General features: G+C 43.8%; 1 long non-coding RNA gene across 1 annotated transcript in view; it reads right to left on the bottom strand.

Annotated features, from left to right (window-relative positions):
- The window catches only part of LOC122456812, a 204,008-nt gene extending 192,704 nt beyond the window's left edge, over window positions 1–11,304 (bottom strand). Inside the window, exons 1-2 of the long non-coding RNA XR_006275894.1 lie at window positions 11,252–11,304; window positions 2,647–2,738 (exon numbers count right to left, since the gene is read on the bottom strand). This is a non-coding gene — a long non-coding RNA (uncharacterized LOC122456812). The remainder of the gene's footprint in view (window positions 1–2,646; window positions 2,739–11,251) is intronic.
- Between the last annotated feature and the right edge of the window lie 4,181 nt (window positions 11,305–15,485).

The raw sequence follows: 15,485 nt of genomic DNA, 5'->3' as shown, positions 1-15,485 counted from the left end.
ATGGAGGCAATGAATTTTATCAGTCTTCCCTACAATGTCTACCATATCTAGTTTATAGGTTTGATTTGGACTTCAGTCCAAAGTGGTGAATCAATTAATCTGTGACAGGGTTTTCCTTTAAAATAAATGGCCAAGATTTTTAAAGAGTGACTAAGAATCTGGGGTGCCCAACTTGAGAAACTTTAAAGGGACATGAGGTTTTAGAAAGAGTGGGTACCTACTCTGAACATTTCAGGCCCTTTTAAGGTGTCCCAGTTGGGCACCCAAAATTACTGGTTATTTTTGGAATCTTAAGCCAACTTTTTTTTTTTAAAGCATAAGCCATGAAACACCCAATTAGCAGCGTAAAATGATCTGTCCTCTTGGCTAAGTGCAGCAATTTAACAAGTGCTGACTGTTAGTTTTAATGGTTCTTTAAGAGATCTTTTACGATGCCCAAAGATAATCTGGCAAGAGCTTCCTGTTTAAAAATGAAGCATTTTTCCGCAAACTGGGTTTACAGGGAAACAATTTTAGCCACTGCTTGTTTATTTCAACTGTTTTTTTATTGGTGGAACAGTTACAAGAGTCAAATGCAGCTTTGGGAAACCAAGTAACTTAAGTGGCCATTTATGGATGAAAATGATTATGACAGTCATTTAAAGGGGCTCTACAAATAGCCTTATAAATGCTCTTCATTTTCCTAAAAAAATGACCCCTGTGCAGAGGCCTAGCCCAAATGGAATACATTATTTTTGCTTTGTGCTGGCCCTGCTGTAGGGGGTGAACTTCATCCCTGTCCAGAGATTGGGTTTGCTCCTCTGCCAACATAAGCGGGCACACTGCAGAACCAGCAGTGTGCACCTTTCAGGAGAGCAGGAGAGCTCAGCAGTGCTCCTAATGGTCAGTTAGAGACCAGCAGTATCAGGCTCCATAGGAAGCAAGGTCCTGCTGCTCAGCTAGTGTTGCAGCCAGTCTTAGCATGTCCCAGTAGTGTAGTCGAGGGTAAACTCATTGAGGGAATAGGGAGTTTGCCCACGTCTAAACTAAACCCTATATCCCCCAAATGAGTTTACCCACTTCCCACCTCCCACCCCTCAATCACTGCACCACTGGCAAATCCCTCCAGAGAACTGCAGTGTTTGTTCAAGTCAAAGTTGATTTTTAGCTAATATTAGAAGATATGTAGTTCAAATATTTAATTTGTAAATGGATAGTATTTGCACCAGAATCTGGACTCTAAGTGTTAAGCTCTACCAATCAGGGAAGAGAAATTTCCCACATGACCCTGTGCATCCAATCAAAGCCAATCAACCCAACTTGAATACCAAACATTGACAACTCACTATAAAAGGCTCATGAATGATCTAGACAACAGAATTTGGCAGGCAATATTCTGAAAGAAATATCAAAAAGGAAACAAATTATAGGAAATCTTGAGCTGCTAATGGACCATACATGAATTAAAGCTAGGCTAAAGTTTCCAGTTACTTTATTCACTTAGCAGTTCACTGCCACACAGCAGTTAGGGGCAAGAGTGTACACAGGAGAAAGAGGGATTTCCAGGATTCTCTTCGTGACAACGGATTCCAGAAAAAAATGGGTTTACACTGAAACCAGTACATCAAATGTACTGTGAAGTTATTTGTGCAACCTCCAAAGGTTTAGTCAGAGACAGGAATTTAGCAGGTGCCATACCACATCAGATCACTGGTTCATCAAGTCTGGTATCCTGCCTCAAGGAAGAGTAGAGGGGACCCATAATGCACCTCACCAGGTGGGCCTTCCAAAGATAGAGGCTTACGCACCCAAGCACAGGCTGCACAAGTACATAGGCCCACAATTTCCATTAGTAGAGAAGCCTTATTTTATGTGCTAAGCCCTGTGTGATAGGCTATATTAGTCATTTAAGCATGATAGTTTTAAAAAAGAATGAGAGTGTCACACCTTACTTGGGGGGAGGGGAAATCTTTGGGATAAGGCGTGTGGGGGAGAAGACAGCCTTGCTAATTTTTTCCAGAATCATTCTGCTGTAAAGGCATAGGTCTGGCCCTACAACTGATGCCCTTACTCAAGTAGGGGGTGAAGCATTTCCTCAGTTCCTCTCCAGAGCAATGCCTCATGCTGTAGAAAGTTTAGCCCTTCAGTCAAACATAAAGCCCTTCCAGACTGTCCAAAGGCCTAAATGGGCCAACAAACTGGCCATAAGCTTTTGTTACACACACTCCTTCATTGGGTTCCTTCTCTCAGGTTTCTATAAGGTCTCTTTCACCCCAAAAAGTGTCCCTGGCCAGAGCCTCACAGGCTCTAGCTCATCACAGGCCCTCCCAGCTGGGAGCTAACATACTTCCCGCTCCAACTGCTGTAGGGAGTAGGGGCTTCCTGTTTCCCTTGACTAGAAGCCACAGTTCTGGGCGTCTGAAAGGAAAGAAACATATGTTTGCTGCAGATGTGATAGTAGCCATTTTGGCCAACACCAGAGACCTCCAAAGCTGAAGGTGTTTACAACCTGAGCAAAAGAACCAGACTTGGAAAACTAAGGGATTGTAACACGCTCTGTGGACCAGAGACTGGGTGCCATGGGGACACATTATTTCCATCAGCCAGGGAAAAGAAAACTCCAAACACAGCCCAAATTCACAGCCTGGCCTTCCATTACGTACATACCTTTACCCCATTGCCAGGGTCCTGTGCAGATCTACCCTGAAGAGACACACCAGCAGCAGCTACCATGCCTTTCAAAATCTCCTCCAACATGCCTAGGAAAAGGATTTATATAACAGCTTTCAGAGTAGCAGCCGTGTTAGTCTGTATTTGCAAAAAGAAAAGGAGGACTTGTGGCACCTTAGCGACTAACAAATTTATCCGATGAAGTGAGCTGTAGCTCACGAAAGCTTATACTCAAATAAATTTGTTCGTCTCTAAGGTGCCACAAGTACTCCTTTTCTTTTTATTTATATAACAGACACTCTTTCCCAGCATGCATCTATGCCCAGCTCAGAGTAGCATGCGACCAGAGGGCCTTTCTTAAAGGTTCCTTGCAACCCCAGTGGAACTGGCAAGAAGTCAAGCCTCCAGATCCCAGTAGAACTTCTAGAGGCACATGTGTCTTCCAGTCAGCCCAGTGTCTTTGCAGCAGTTCTTGTGCCCTATGCTGCTCTCTCAGGTTCTTTACAAATGCTTTCCCCATCCCAGTTTGCCAAGACACCACTTTAACCTTCCTTAAGGTCCTCCTGAAAGACCCACTTTTGTGAATCCCGTGTGGCCCTTTTGCCAGCCATTGTCAGCAGCAAAAAAGTCCAGATTCGGTATTCTAGGAGGTCCTTCTGAAAACTGAGATAGCAGCTCAAGTCTCCAGCCAGAAAACTATAAGTAATACTTCCACACTTGCAAGCTCTGAGCCTGGGATTTAAGACAAAGAGAATTTTTGGGGGAAAGGGGGAACATCACAATAAATTTGGGAAAGCCAGCAACCAATAAATACGCACTCCCTCCAGGTGTCCCAACAATAATCCTCCTCTTTCAAGTGTGAACGGTTAACACATTCTAGTCACTTCCCTCCTCCCCAGCGTGCCATTCACAGATTGTCATCCAGGGCTAGTGGGGTCCAGGAATTCTGACCACTCAGTCTCCAGGCCCTAAAGGAAGTGCTACCTGGGTTGTGCTGGGAGATCTACCACCTAACCCAGCTAAAGTGATTGCACTTGTGATTGCTAGGTCGGATGGCCTGCCCCAGAGTCCGTCAGGTAGGCTGCTGCTCACACCACCTCAAAGCCTACCACTGTCTGGAAGCTGCCCCTCTACCAAGCCTCCAGAGAGGGAACCAGTGATATATAGGACCCTTAATCTATAACAAGAAACTCTCTACAGAAAATAGGAATCCTCCTCTCTCCTCATACTTTGCCCAGGCACTGCTACCCAAATCTGCTAGACCACCGTCTCTGTCAGGATGCAGCCTCTCCTGAAACTCTAGCTCTTAGAATTTAAGCATGTCAGGGCAGCAGCTGACTTTTCTCTTGTTCATCATGAAGCACTGCACATGTTATCAGCACTAATAAATAACGGCCAGGCGATGATGGAAGGATAGAGATTTTAATTACTCAGGTCCGCAGTGCAAATGGAAGACAGCAGGGACATTTTACAGTGAGACTGCAGCGTCAGAGCGTGTAACCAGTCAGCTAGAACAGTGTTCTTAGGTCAAGCTAAGAGGAAGGAGCAGCTTTTTTTCTTGTTACAGGGCCATAATGACCTGTGGTGTTCGCATGGGAGGACTGCATTCTGGGCATGCACTCTTGATTTGAAGGAGGAGGTTAAAAACAGACTAAAGAAGGCAAAAAGCTCAGTGCTAGAGGCCCGGTGATTTAGAGGGTGAACACATCTATGCCACACACACTCCATGGGCTGTGAGCAGCAGGGATTGAATCTGGGATCACTGCATTTAAATGCATGTGCCTCTACTACCTGTGCTAGAAAACCCACCTGCATTCACTATGGCAGTAGTAGGCTCATCAATCTCTTTCTGTGGCCCAGCCACTACTGGGGTGACAGGGAGGAGTGGGACAGAGCACCAGGCTGAGCACCTTTCAGCATTCCTGCCATAACATGACTATATCTACCATACTTCTCTACTGTCTCCTCTCCATGGAGCATCACTCACTTTACTTCCTAGCTCCCACACTGATGTAGTGTCCCCTTACTAAAAATCGATGACATCTGAAACAATGAGCCACAGAGCTGGGGATGTAGGAAGAGTTCACTCCACTAAAAGAAAGAGTCCCTCAGCATCCTAAAATTTCCTACTTGAATCATATATTTTGGTGCCCCACATTTTGGGTCACTGTCTCACCTGGGCCTCCCACGTTTGTCCTCTGGCAGGTTGAAAGATCTGGCTCCTAGTGTCTGAACTGGGAAACTTGCAGTTATAGATGACATCCACGGATGCCCCAAATGGCTCATTGTGACTGCTGCATTACAGCACACCACTACGCCACATTTCCATCTGACATATACTCAAAATAAAGTTGTTTATTTAAAAAGATATTTGGAGCAGCACTTTACAATAAGTGGCAAATCATTATTTAATTCCTTTGGTACTCATCGAAATAACATCAATCAAAACTAATGTATCTGCTAGCTAAATATGAATGTAATCATCCATTAAAATGTTAACATTCATGAAAACTGTTTATTAAAATAAAGTGATAAGCATCTCCTTGTGATTTGGCAATCAGCCTATGTCCCCTTAAGGCATAGTTGGTACACTGGCTGTTTGGAACTGGATTGTGTTTGAAATGTCCCATCAGTTTATATCTCCCATTATTCAAAACACACAATTTAGCTTTTGCAAGCAGCCCTGAAAGCTACATCCTTTTTATCCTTGAAGCTACATCCTTTTTATCCTTGATTCAATGACAGGGCAGGGCAGCTGTGATACTCAATTCTAATTTAGAAATGCTGCCCAAAGGGGTAAGGAATGACCCACCCAACCCAAGCTACAGGGGTTGGGCTACAAAAACAAAGGCTCTAGAGGTAAGAAAGCAGCACTGCGGTGCTTAATTTGTGCCAGGGCTTGCCAGGGCTGAGCTCCGGCACCTTTAGGCTTGGCAGTTCATAGCCCCGGCACCTCTGGGCTTGCTGTGTCAGTTATGAAAGTAAAAAAATTGCTTGAGCCCCAACACCTCTTTCATTACAAATTAAGCACTGCAGCTGTACTCCATGGTAGCTCTCTCTGTAGTGTTGGGAGGCTGAGGGCAGGATGGAAGAAGGGCCTGGTAGCCTGACCTATGGATCTGTGCCAGTGCATAAGGGAACCACACAAGTGGCATCTATTAGAACCTAGGACCAGCCATAGAATGCTGGCACAGCTATCCTTGATGGAGAGGAATTCATTGCTTCCCTGCCCTGAATTATGCACACATCCTTTGTGCAAGGACCACGTTACTCCTGTAGCAGTACAGGATTTAGCCACAGGTACCATATTCCACTCTTGGGTATATGTACATGGATCCAGCTGAAATCAAGGGAAACCGTACACCCTTCCCCCCACCCGCCCTCATTTATATTTCTGATGGGGGGGCAGTTCTCATGACTAGCGGGCGCTGTGCAATAAGAATGTCTGGCAACTTTTGACAAGTTTCTTCCTCCTTGTACTTAGGCTGTGTGAGCAGTAGGATTCTTTCTATGTTACAAGTGCCCTTAAATTCCTAAGGACTCTGCCATCTGCAGAGCCTGGTGACAGTTCAGGACAACCTGTTAAAAGGGAGTCTCACACAGTGTACCTTTTCCTGGAGATTTTCCTGTTGTCCCTTCCTGTTCTGCTACTGAGCTTATGCCTTCACTACCACAATATTTGTGCATCTCAGTCTTTAATGTATTTATACTCACTGCATTTCTCTGTGGTAGGGAAGACCTGTTATCCCCCTTTTATCCCCCCTTACAGATGGGGAACCAAGGGCCAAGGTTTTAAAAGGTGTTTCACTGTTGCTGCACTCCGCATTGCAACAGCTCGCTGATTTAGGAGCCTAAATGGCATTTTTCAAAAGGGATTTAGGAATGTAGAAGCCAAAATCCTATTGACTGCCAATAAATTTTGGCTCCTAAATCAGTTAGGTATTGCAACCTTTTACCTCTGGGCATAATGCACACCAAGGCTAAGTGACTTGCCCAAGGCCATACGGGAAGTCTGTGGTAGAACAAGGACTTCAAGCAGGTTTCCCCAATTCCTAACCTACTGCCCTAACCACTGAACCAAAATCAGAACACTAAAAACAAACATCATTCAGCCTTGAAGTACATTTTGCTTTTCATGTATGAAGGAAAACAACCCACAACCCTATATTCTATACCTTTTATTCTTTTTTGCCTCCATACTTTGACTAGTACATGTTTTCCCAAAGATACTGAAAATGTAACCATTTTTGTAGTGAACAACAAACCACACTGAATATATCTTGTAACAAAATATATATGAAGCATCACAACTAGCTGCCTGTTTTACAAACATGTTTTGGAGTCCAAAGGATGGCTTTTCAGAGATGTTCAAGCACCTGAAATTAATGGAGTTGGGCAACTAGTAGGGCTTACAAAAATGCTTAAGCGAGTTAGGTGCCTATCTACATCTTTAGGCACCTAAATACATTTGTAAATGTGGCCTGAGGGTCCTAAATTGCAATGTTAAATTGTTCCAAAAAGAAACAAACCTAAGTGCTGTGGGGGGGGAGGAGGTGAACTTCCCATTCTAATATATTTTTAGGATCCATTCGTTCAAAAATCTGGGTTCAGCACCTAGCAAGACTGCTAAACAAACAAACAAACAAAAAACAATGTTTGTTCTGTAGACTACCAGGTTTCAGCCATTTCAGCGGAATGGACGAATGCAGCCACAACTGTTTCATATTTTCCAAGCAAGCAAGCAATTGTCTGTTATGTTTAACTTTAAGCCTCTCATCATCATCATCAGTACATTAAGATTTAAAAGAATTGATCCAAATCCCTTTGATAATCATGCGGAAATCATGTGAGCTGTCTTCATGTTGTACCATTTCCATTATCATTCAGAATTAGTCAATGGACATTAAAAACTAAAGAATTGCCAGGACTGCATAAAACACATCATTTCTAGTTTTCTGTGCAACTAAGGACTTGTCAACATGGGGAAATTGACCGGCATAGCCATAACAGTCAAAAGTCATTACAGTATAACCTCGAAGTGACAAACACCTTGGGAATGGAGACTGTTCGGAGCTTTGAACAAAAAGGTTATGGTTGTTCTTTCAAAAGTTTACAGTTGAACATTGACTTAATACAGATTTGAAACTTTACTATGTAGAAGAAAAATGCTGCTTTCCCTTTATTTATTTAGTAGTTTACATTTAACATAGTACTGTTCTGTGTTTGCCATTCTGGGGGGCGGGGTGGTCTCTGCTGCTGCCTGACTACGCACTTCCAGTTCCAAATGAGGTGTGTGGTTGACTGGGGCAGTTCGTAATTCTGAGGTTCTACTGTAAGTGAATTATTCTGCTTCAGGTTTCAGAGTAGCAGCAATGTTAGTCTGTATTCGCAAAAAGAACAGAAGTACTTGTGGCACCTTAGAGACTAACCAATTTATTTGAGCTTAAGCTTTCATGAGTGAGCTGTACCTCACGAAAGCTTATGCTCAAATAAATTGGCTATTCTGTTTCAGTAATTATTCCAGAATAAAGTCACTCTTATTCCAGAATACTGTCCACATGGGGGAGTTGTATCAACATAGCTATAGCAGCATAATTATTCCACTATAGCTATGCCACTTAATTTCCCCAGTACAGAGGCTTGAGAGAGTTCATAAGAAGCATTAGATGGCATTTTAGATATTTTCATGCCTGCAAGTTGAAGTTGTTGTACAGCACAGAGCGCAGCACATAGTTTGTCTTACAGCCATGTACAAGCAGGATGTTTGTGTCATACTGGGATGCTCTGCTTCTGAACCTCAGCTTAAAGGGAAGAATAGACTGAGATGATGTGCCTGTAGAAAAGGGAACTGGATTGATAGACAGCATAAAATTTTCAAAAGGTGCCTCAGTCCCATTTTCCAAAACTATTACTGTACAGACATTCCACCTTACCAATCTTTAGCCTAGATTTTTAGGTTGAATTATATATGTCCATTGCTAGGAATAGGCGACAGGGGATGGATCACTTGATGATTACCTGTTCTGTTCATTCCTTCTGGGGCACCTGGCATTGGCCACCGTTGAAAGACACGATACTGGGCTAGATGGACCTTTGGTCTGACCCAGTATGGCCGTTCTTATGTTCATTTTCATTATTGGTATTGCATTAATGCTTTTTTAAGGCATGCATAATTTATTTTAAAATTGTTGGATTTTGTTTTTTAGTGGTGTGTTCTCAATAGTGCATTTTACACACAAACATCCCCCCCCCCAAACCCATTTATCTCCTTATATTATCAAAGTGGCAATCTTTCAGTATCTTTTTTGTGGCTGTGGCTGGCTATTGGCTGGCAGTGTGTTCTTGGCTGGAGAATCCAGGTCACACATGATTCATTAAAGTTACTGAGGATCATCATCCCAAGCAGTATTCTGGAAGCACATAATTAAACTTCAAGCCTTTGCAGAATTCAAAGTATAATTGAACTTTCCCCCAGTATGCATAGCAGTGCACAATTGAATAGCTACATTATGATTGGGTTATGCCTCCTTTTGAAGCATTAGGCCTTAGCCAGTACTGACGGCAAGATACCAGATTCTAGGAAGGGAGGCTATAAGCATATGGGAAGAAGGGTGATGTAATGAAAGCCCAAAGCCCCTGGACTTTGAGCAAGGAGACCTGAGTTCAATTCCCTAGACTTCCTACATGACACTGTGACTGGAACTATCTTGTGCCTCAGTTCCCCATCTGTAAAATGGGGGAAAGATTTCCCTTTCTCCGAGGAGTATTGTGAGGTTAAAAGCCATTAATAATTGTGAAACATTTGGGTGGGATGGGGATCATCTAAGTATCTAAAGAGATATACGATTCGGTTGACATTCAGAGGCTGATGAGGGTAGCCACAAAAGTACCTAGGAGGTAAGAAGTATAGCAAATATTCTAACTTTTTTGCTTCATTTATGAGAGAGGGGGAGAGAAGTAGTGGGGGGAAAATACATGTCTACCTTGTTCTACTGAACAACCAGAACTTTATAAAAGTTCTAGAAGAATATTTGAACCCCTGTATATTGATAGGTTTTCCATTTCCTGCCTGAAAATGCCATGAACCTCCAGATTAAAAGTGTTTATTGCAATATAAGGAAAGATCTAACACATTGGGGGGGGGAGGGAAGGAAGGTCTTTTAACAAAAGATGGATAAATTAAAAGAAAAGAACTTAGCATGAGCCTTTCCATGTTCTGAAACTGGTGTTAAAAAAATGTGTGGGTAACTATGTTTATTCACTTATATTTTATTTCATGCAATTTCTTTGTTCCCTCTGGGGCCAGAAACAGATGCCAACATTTTCCATGGTTTACTGAAAGCTATGCTATGGAATCGGTCTCTTCTAAATATGTTTACTAGAACTGGTCAAGAGTTTTCCCTCTAAGCTATTTTCAGTATCAAGCATTTTTATGGAACACCACATTTATCAGGGTTGTTGGGGTTTTTTTTGGGGGGGGGTTAAAAAACAAAGAAAACTAAAAATGTTAAAAGGCTGCCAAAGAAAGCATTGTCTTAACAACGAACAAAAAGTCTGATTAATAATTAATTGCTTGCCAGCTAATTAGCATTCCCTTGAGCAGCTGTCTACAGAATGCCTTCCATTTCCAAACATCACCCAAGGCCAATGTCAAGTGCACAAGTGGTGTGTTAGCAACTGATTTGTTAGCAACTGATTTGTTCCCTGAAATAAGTGGTTTCCCCATCTCCTACTGTCGCCCCTTCTCTTCACCCCTGGCTTTTAGTTTATTACAATGTCAGCCAAGCGAAGTTACCTACTACAGGACAGGCCCAACAAAGAAAATAACAGAACACCACTAGCCATCACCTTCAGCCCCCAACTAAAATCTCTCCAGCGCATCATCAAGGATCTAAACCTATCCTGAAGGACAACCCATCACTCCCACAGATCTTGGGAGACAGGCCAGTCCTTGCTTACAGACAGCCCCCCAACCTGAAGCAAATACTCACCAGTAACCACACACCACACAACAAAAACACTAACCCAGGAACGTATCCTTGCAACAAAGCCCATTGCCAACTGTGTCCACATATCTATTCAGGGGACACCATCATAGGGCCTAATCACATCAGCCAAACTAGCAGAGGCTCATTCACCCGCACATCTACCAATGTGATATATGCCATCATGTGTAAGCAATGCCCCTCTGCCATATACGTTGGCCAAACCGGACAGTCTCTACATAAAAGAATAAATGGACACAAATCAGACGTCAGGAATTATAACATTCAAAAACCAGTCGGAGAACACTTCAATCTCTCTGGTCACTCAATTACAGACCTAAAAGTTGCAATTCTTCAACAAAAAAACTTCAAAAACAAACAGACTCCAACGAGAGACTGCTAAATTGGAATTAATTTGCAAACTGGACACTTTTACATTAGGCTTGAATAAAGACTGGGAGTGGATATGTCATTACACAAAGTAAAACTATTTCCACATGTTTATTCCCCCCCCGACCCTGTTCCTCACATGTTCTTGTCAACTGCTGGAAATGGCCCACACTGGTTATCACTACAAAAGGTTTTTTTTTTCTCCTGCTGGTAACAGCTCATCTTACCTGATCAGTCTCATTACAGTGTGTATGGTAACACCCATTGTTTCATGTTCTCTGTGTATATAAAATCTCCCCACTGTATTTTCCACTGCATGCATCCGATGAAGTGAGCTGTAGCTCAGAAAAGCTTATGCTCAAATAAATTTGTTAGTCTCTAAGGTGCCACAATTACTCCTTTTCTTTTTGTAGTCTCACAGTGACTGAGGGAAGCCTTGTTTGGTTGCTACTTCACGGGGCGGGGGGGACGACAATTACAGTCTGCAAGAAGCAGATTAGCAACAGAGGCGGGGACCAAATCTTGGCTTTAGAAGCAAAGGCAGCATTTAGGGAACTGTTCTCCAGCTAATGCTTGAATTCAGTTCCTATTAACGCTAATGAGACTTACACACTTGCAGACACCTTAAGAGAGAGAGAGAAAAAACAAAAATGGCAGCTAAATGCAGACAGCAAGAGCAATCCTTTACGCTCAGATTTTTGTCAGCCTTAGAAAAATGCACTTTCCATTTTAAGAACTTAGCATCTTTACAGCTGTGTTTTTTAAATGAGCTATTGCAGTTGCTGAAATACCATTGCATAGCAGGGAAATCTCTCAACAAATTGCCACCAAATGGCCGAGCCAAAGAACATTGGAAAGCTCACCCAAATGGAACCTCCAGGAACAAAGAGGCTTGCCCATCACTACTACACGCTCACATCTGTGCCATGAGCATGTCTCATACCAGCCAAGTTGCGTGAATTGAAGAAAAGATGCTGCTGTCCCTCCGGTCCTGGCCCAGCAAAGCACTTACACATGTACTTAACTTCAAGTTGTAAATAGTCCCATTTACTTCAATGGGATTACTTGCACGCTTGAAATGAGGACACACTTAAATGTTTGGTGGATCAGGGCCTTACGATGTTTAAAATCAGGAGTCGGTCCAATGAAGTCAAGGGGCCAGAATTCTGATCTCCATTACTCTGGAAACAAGCAGGGAGAACTGGAGGTCCTGGTGATGTCAAGGAATTATGACGTGATTGGAATAACAGAGACTTGGTGGGATAACTCACATGACTGGAGTACAGTCATGGATGGTTATAAACTGTTCAGGAAGGACAGGCAGGGCAGAAAAGGTGGGGGAGTAGCACTGTATGTAAGGGAGCAGTATGACTGCTCAGAGCTCCGGTACGAAACTGTGGAAAAACCTGAGTGTCTCTGGATTAAGTTTAGAAGTGTGTGCAACAAGAGTGATGTCATGGTGGGAGTCTGCTATAGACCACCGGACCAGGGGGATGAGGTGGATGAGGCTTTCTTCCGGCAACTCACGGAAGCTACTAGATCGCATGCCCTGATTCTCATGGGTGACTTTAATTTTCCTGATATCTGCTGGGAGAGCAATACAGCGGTGCATAGACAATCCAGGAAGTTTTTGGAAAGCGTAGGGGACAATTTCCTGGTGCAAATGCTAGGGGAGCCAACTAGGGGGAGCGCTTTTCTTGACCTGCTGCTCACAAACCGGGTAGAATTAGTGGGGGAAGCAAAAGTGGATGGGAATCTGGGAGGCAGTGACCATGAGTTGGTTGAGTTCAGGATCCTGACGCAGGGAAGAAAGGTAAGCAGCAGGATACGGACCCTGGACTTCAGGAAAGCAGACTTTGACTCCCTCAGGGAACAGATGGCCAGGATCCCCTGGGGGACTAACATGAAAGGGAAGGGAGTCCAGGAGAGCTGGCTGTATTTCAAGGAATCCCTGTTGAGGTTACAGGGACAAACCATCCCGATGAGTCGAAAGAATAGTAAATATGGCAGGCGACCAGCTTGGCTTAATGGTGAAATCCTAGCGGATCTTAAACATAAAAAAGAAGCTTACAAGAAGTGGAAGGTTGGACATATGACCAGGGAAGAGTATAAAAATATTGCTCGGGCATGTAGGAAAGATATCAGGAGGGCCAAATCGCACCTGGAGCTGCAGCTAGCAAGAGATGTCAAGAGTAACAAGAAGGGTTTCTTCAGGTATGTTGGCAACAAGAAGAAAGCCAAGGAAAGTGTGGGCCCCTTACTGAATGAGGGAGGCAAGCTAGTGACAGAGGATGTGGAAAAAGCTAATGTACTCAATGCTTTTTTTGCCTCTGTTTTCACTAACAAGGTCAGCTCCCAGACTGCTGTGCTGGGCATCACAAAATGGGGAAGAGATGGCCAGCCCTCTGTAGAGATAGAGGTGGTTAGGGACTATTTAGAAAAGCTGGACGTGCACAAGTCCATGGGGCCGGACGAATTGCATCCGAGAGTGCTGAGGGAATTGGCGGCTGTGATTGCAGAGCCCTTGGCCATTATCTTTGAAACTCGTGGCGAACGGGGGAAGTCCCGGATGACTGGAAAAAGGCTAATGTAGTGCCCATCTTTAAAAAAGGGAAGAAGGAGGATCCTGGGAACTACAGGCCGGTCAGCCTCACCTCAGTCCCTGGAAAAATCATGGAGCAGGTCCTCAAAGAATCAATCCTGAAGCACTTAGAGGAGAGGAAAGTGATCAGGAACAGTCAGCATGGATTCACCAAGGGAAGGTCATGCCTGACTAATCTAATCGCCTTTTATGATGAGATTACTGGTTCTGTGGATGAAGGGAAAGCAGTGGATGTATTGTTTCTTGACTTTAGCAAAGCTTTTGACACGGTCTCCCACAGCATTCTTGTCAGCAAGTTAAGGAAGTATGGGCTGGATGAATGCACTATAAGGTGGGTAGAAAGCTGGCTAGATTGTCGGGCTCAACGGGTAGTGATCAATGGCTCCATGTCTAGTTGGCAGCCGGTGTCAAATGGAGTGCCCCAGGGGTCGGTCCTGGGGCCCGTTTTGTTCAATATCTTCATAAATGATCTGGAGGATGGTGTGGATTGCACTCTCAGCAAATTTGCGGATGATACTAAACTGGGAGGAGTGGTAGATACGCTGGAGGGGAGGGATAGGATACAGAAGGACCTAGACAGATTGGAAGATTGGGCCAAAAGAAATCTAATGAGGTTCAATAAGGATAAGTGCAGGGTCCTGCACTTAGGATGGAAGAATCCAATGCACCGCTACAGACTAGGGACCGAATGGCTCGGCAGCAGTTCTGCGGAAAAGGACCTAGGGGTGACAGTGGACGAGAAGCTGGATATGAGTCAGCAGTGTGCCCTTGTTGCCAAGAAGGCCAATGGCATTTTGGGATGTATAAGTAGGGGCATAGCGAGCAGATCGAGGGACGTGATCGTTCCCCTCTATTCGACACTGGTGAGGCCTCATCTGGAGTACTGTGTCCAGTTTTGGGCCCCACACTACAAGAAGGATGTGGATAAATTGGAAAGAGTACAACGAAGGGCAACAAAAATGATTAGGGGTCTAGAGCACATGACTTATGAGGAGAGGCTGAGGGAGCTGGGATTGTTTAGTCTGCAGAAGAGAAGAATGAGGGGGGATTTGATAGCTGCTTTCAACTACCTGAAAGGGGGTTTCAAAGAGGATGGCTCTAGACTGTTCTCAATGGTAGCAGATGACAGAACGAGGAGTAATGGTCTCAAGTTGCAATGGGGGAGGTTTAGATTGGATATTAGGAAAAACTTTTTCACTAAGAGGGTGGTGAAACACTGGAATGCGTTACCTAGGGAGGTGGTAGAATCTCCTTCCTTAGAGGTTTTTAAGGTCAGGCTTGACAAAGCCCTGGCTAGGATGATTTAACTGGGACTTGGTCCTGCTTTGAGCAGGGGGTTGGACTAGATGACCTTCTGGGGTCCCTTCCAACCCTGATATTCTATGATTCTATGATTCTATGGTGTAAATGCAGAGTAACTCTTCTCTGAGCTGGCACAGGGGAAACTGTTCTCAGAGTACAGGGATACTGACTGTCTATAGGAAAGTCTGAAAGTTATTCCACTTAGGAACAATTCTGCTTTCGCAGCAAAATGTGGCCAGATTCATGTGTGATTTACACCATTGTTACCACCCTTCCCTGGTATACCCTGGAAGAAGATGGCAGTGAAACACCATCTGCACACACACACACACACACACACACACACACAGGTCCTTTTAGTTAAGGGAGATATGATGTAGCCTTAGCCCTAGAACTGGATTTACTCTATGTTGTAACTAGAGATATAAAAAATAGAGGAAGTTTCATAAGATCTTGTGATGCGCAAATATTTAACTTGTGTGTTTGTGTACATGCCCACACATACACACATTGTTAGATTGTAAAGATGTTTCTGTGATAATTTCCTGGAAGGGGAG

This window comes from Dermochelys coriacea, chromosome 15 (assembly GCF_009764565.3).
Source record: "Dermochelys coriacea isolate rDerCor1 chromosome 15, rDerCor1.pri.v4, whole genome shotgun sequence".
Taxonomy (NCBI): domain Eukaryota; kingdom Metazoa; phylum Chordata; order Testudines; family Dermochelyidae; genus Dermochelys; species Dermochelys coriacea.
Note: the sequence above shows the minus strand (reverse complement) of the source record. Positions and strands in the feature narration are given on the sequence as shown.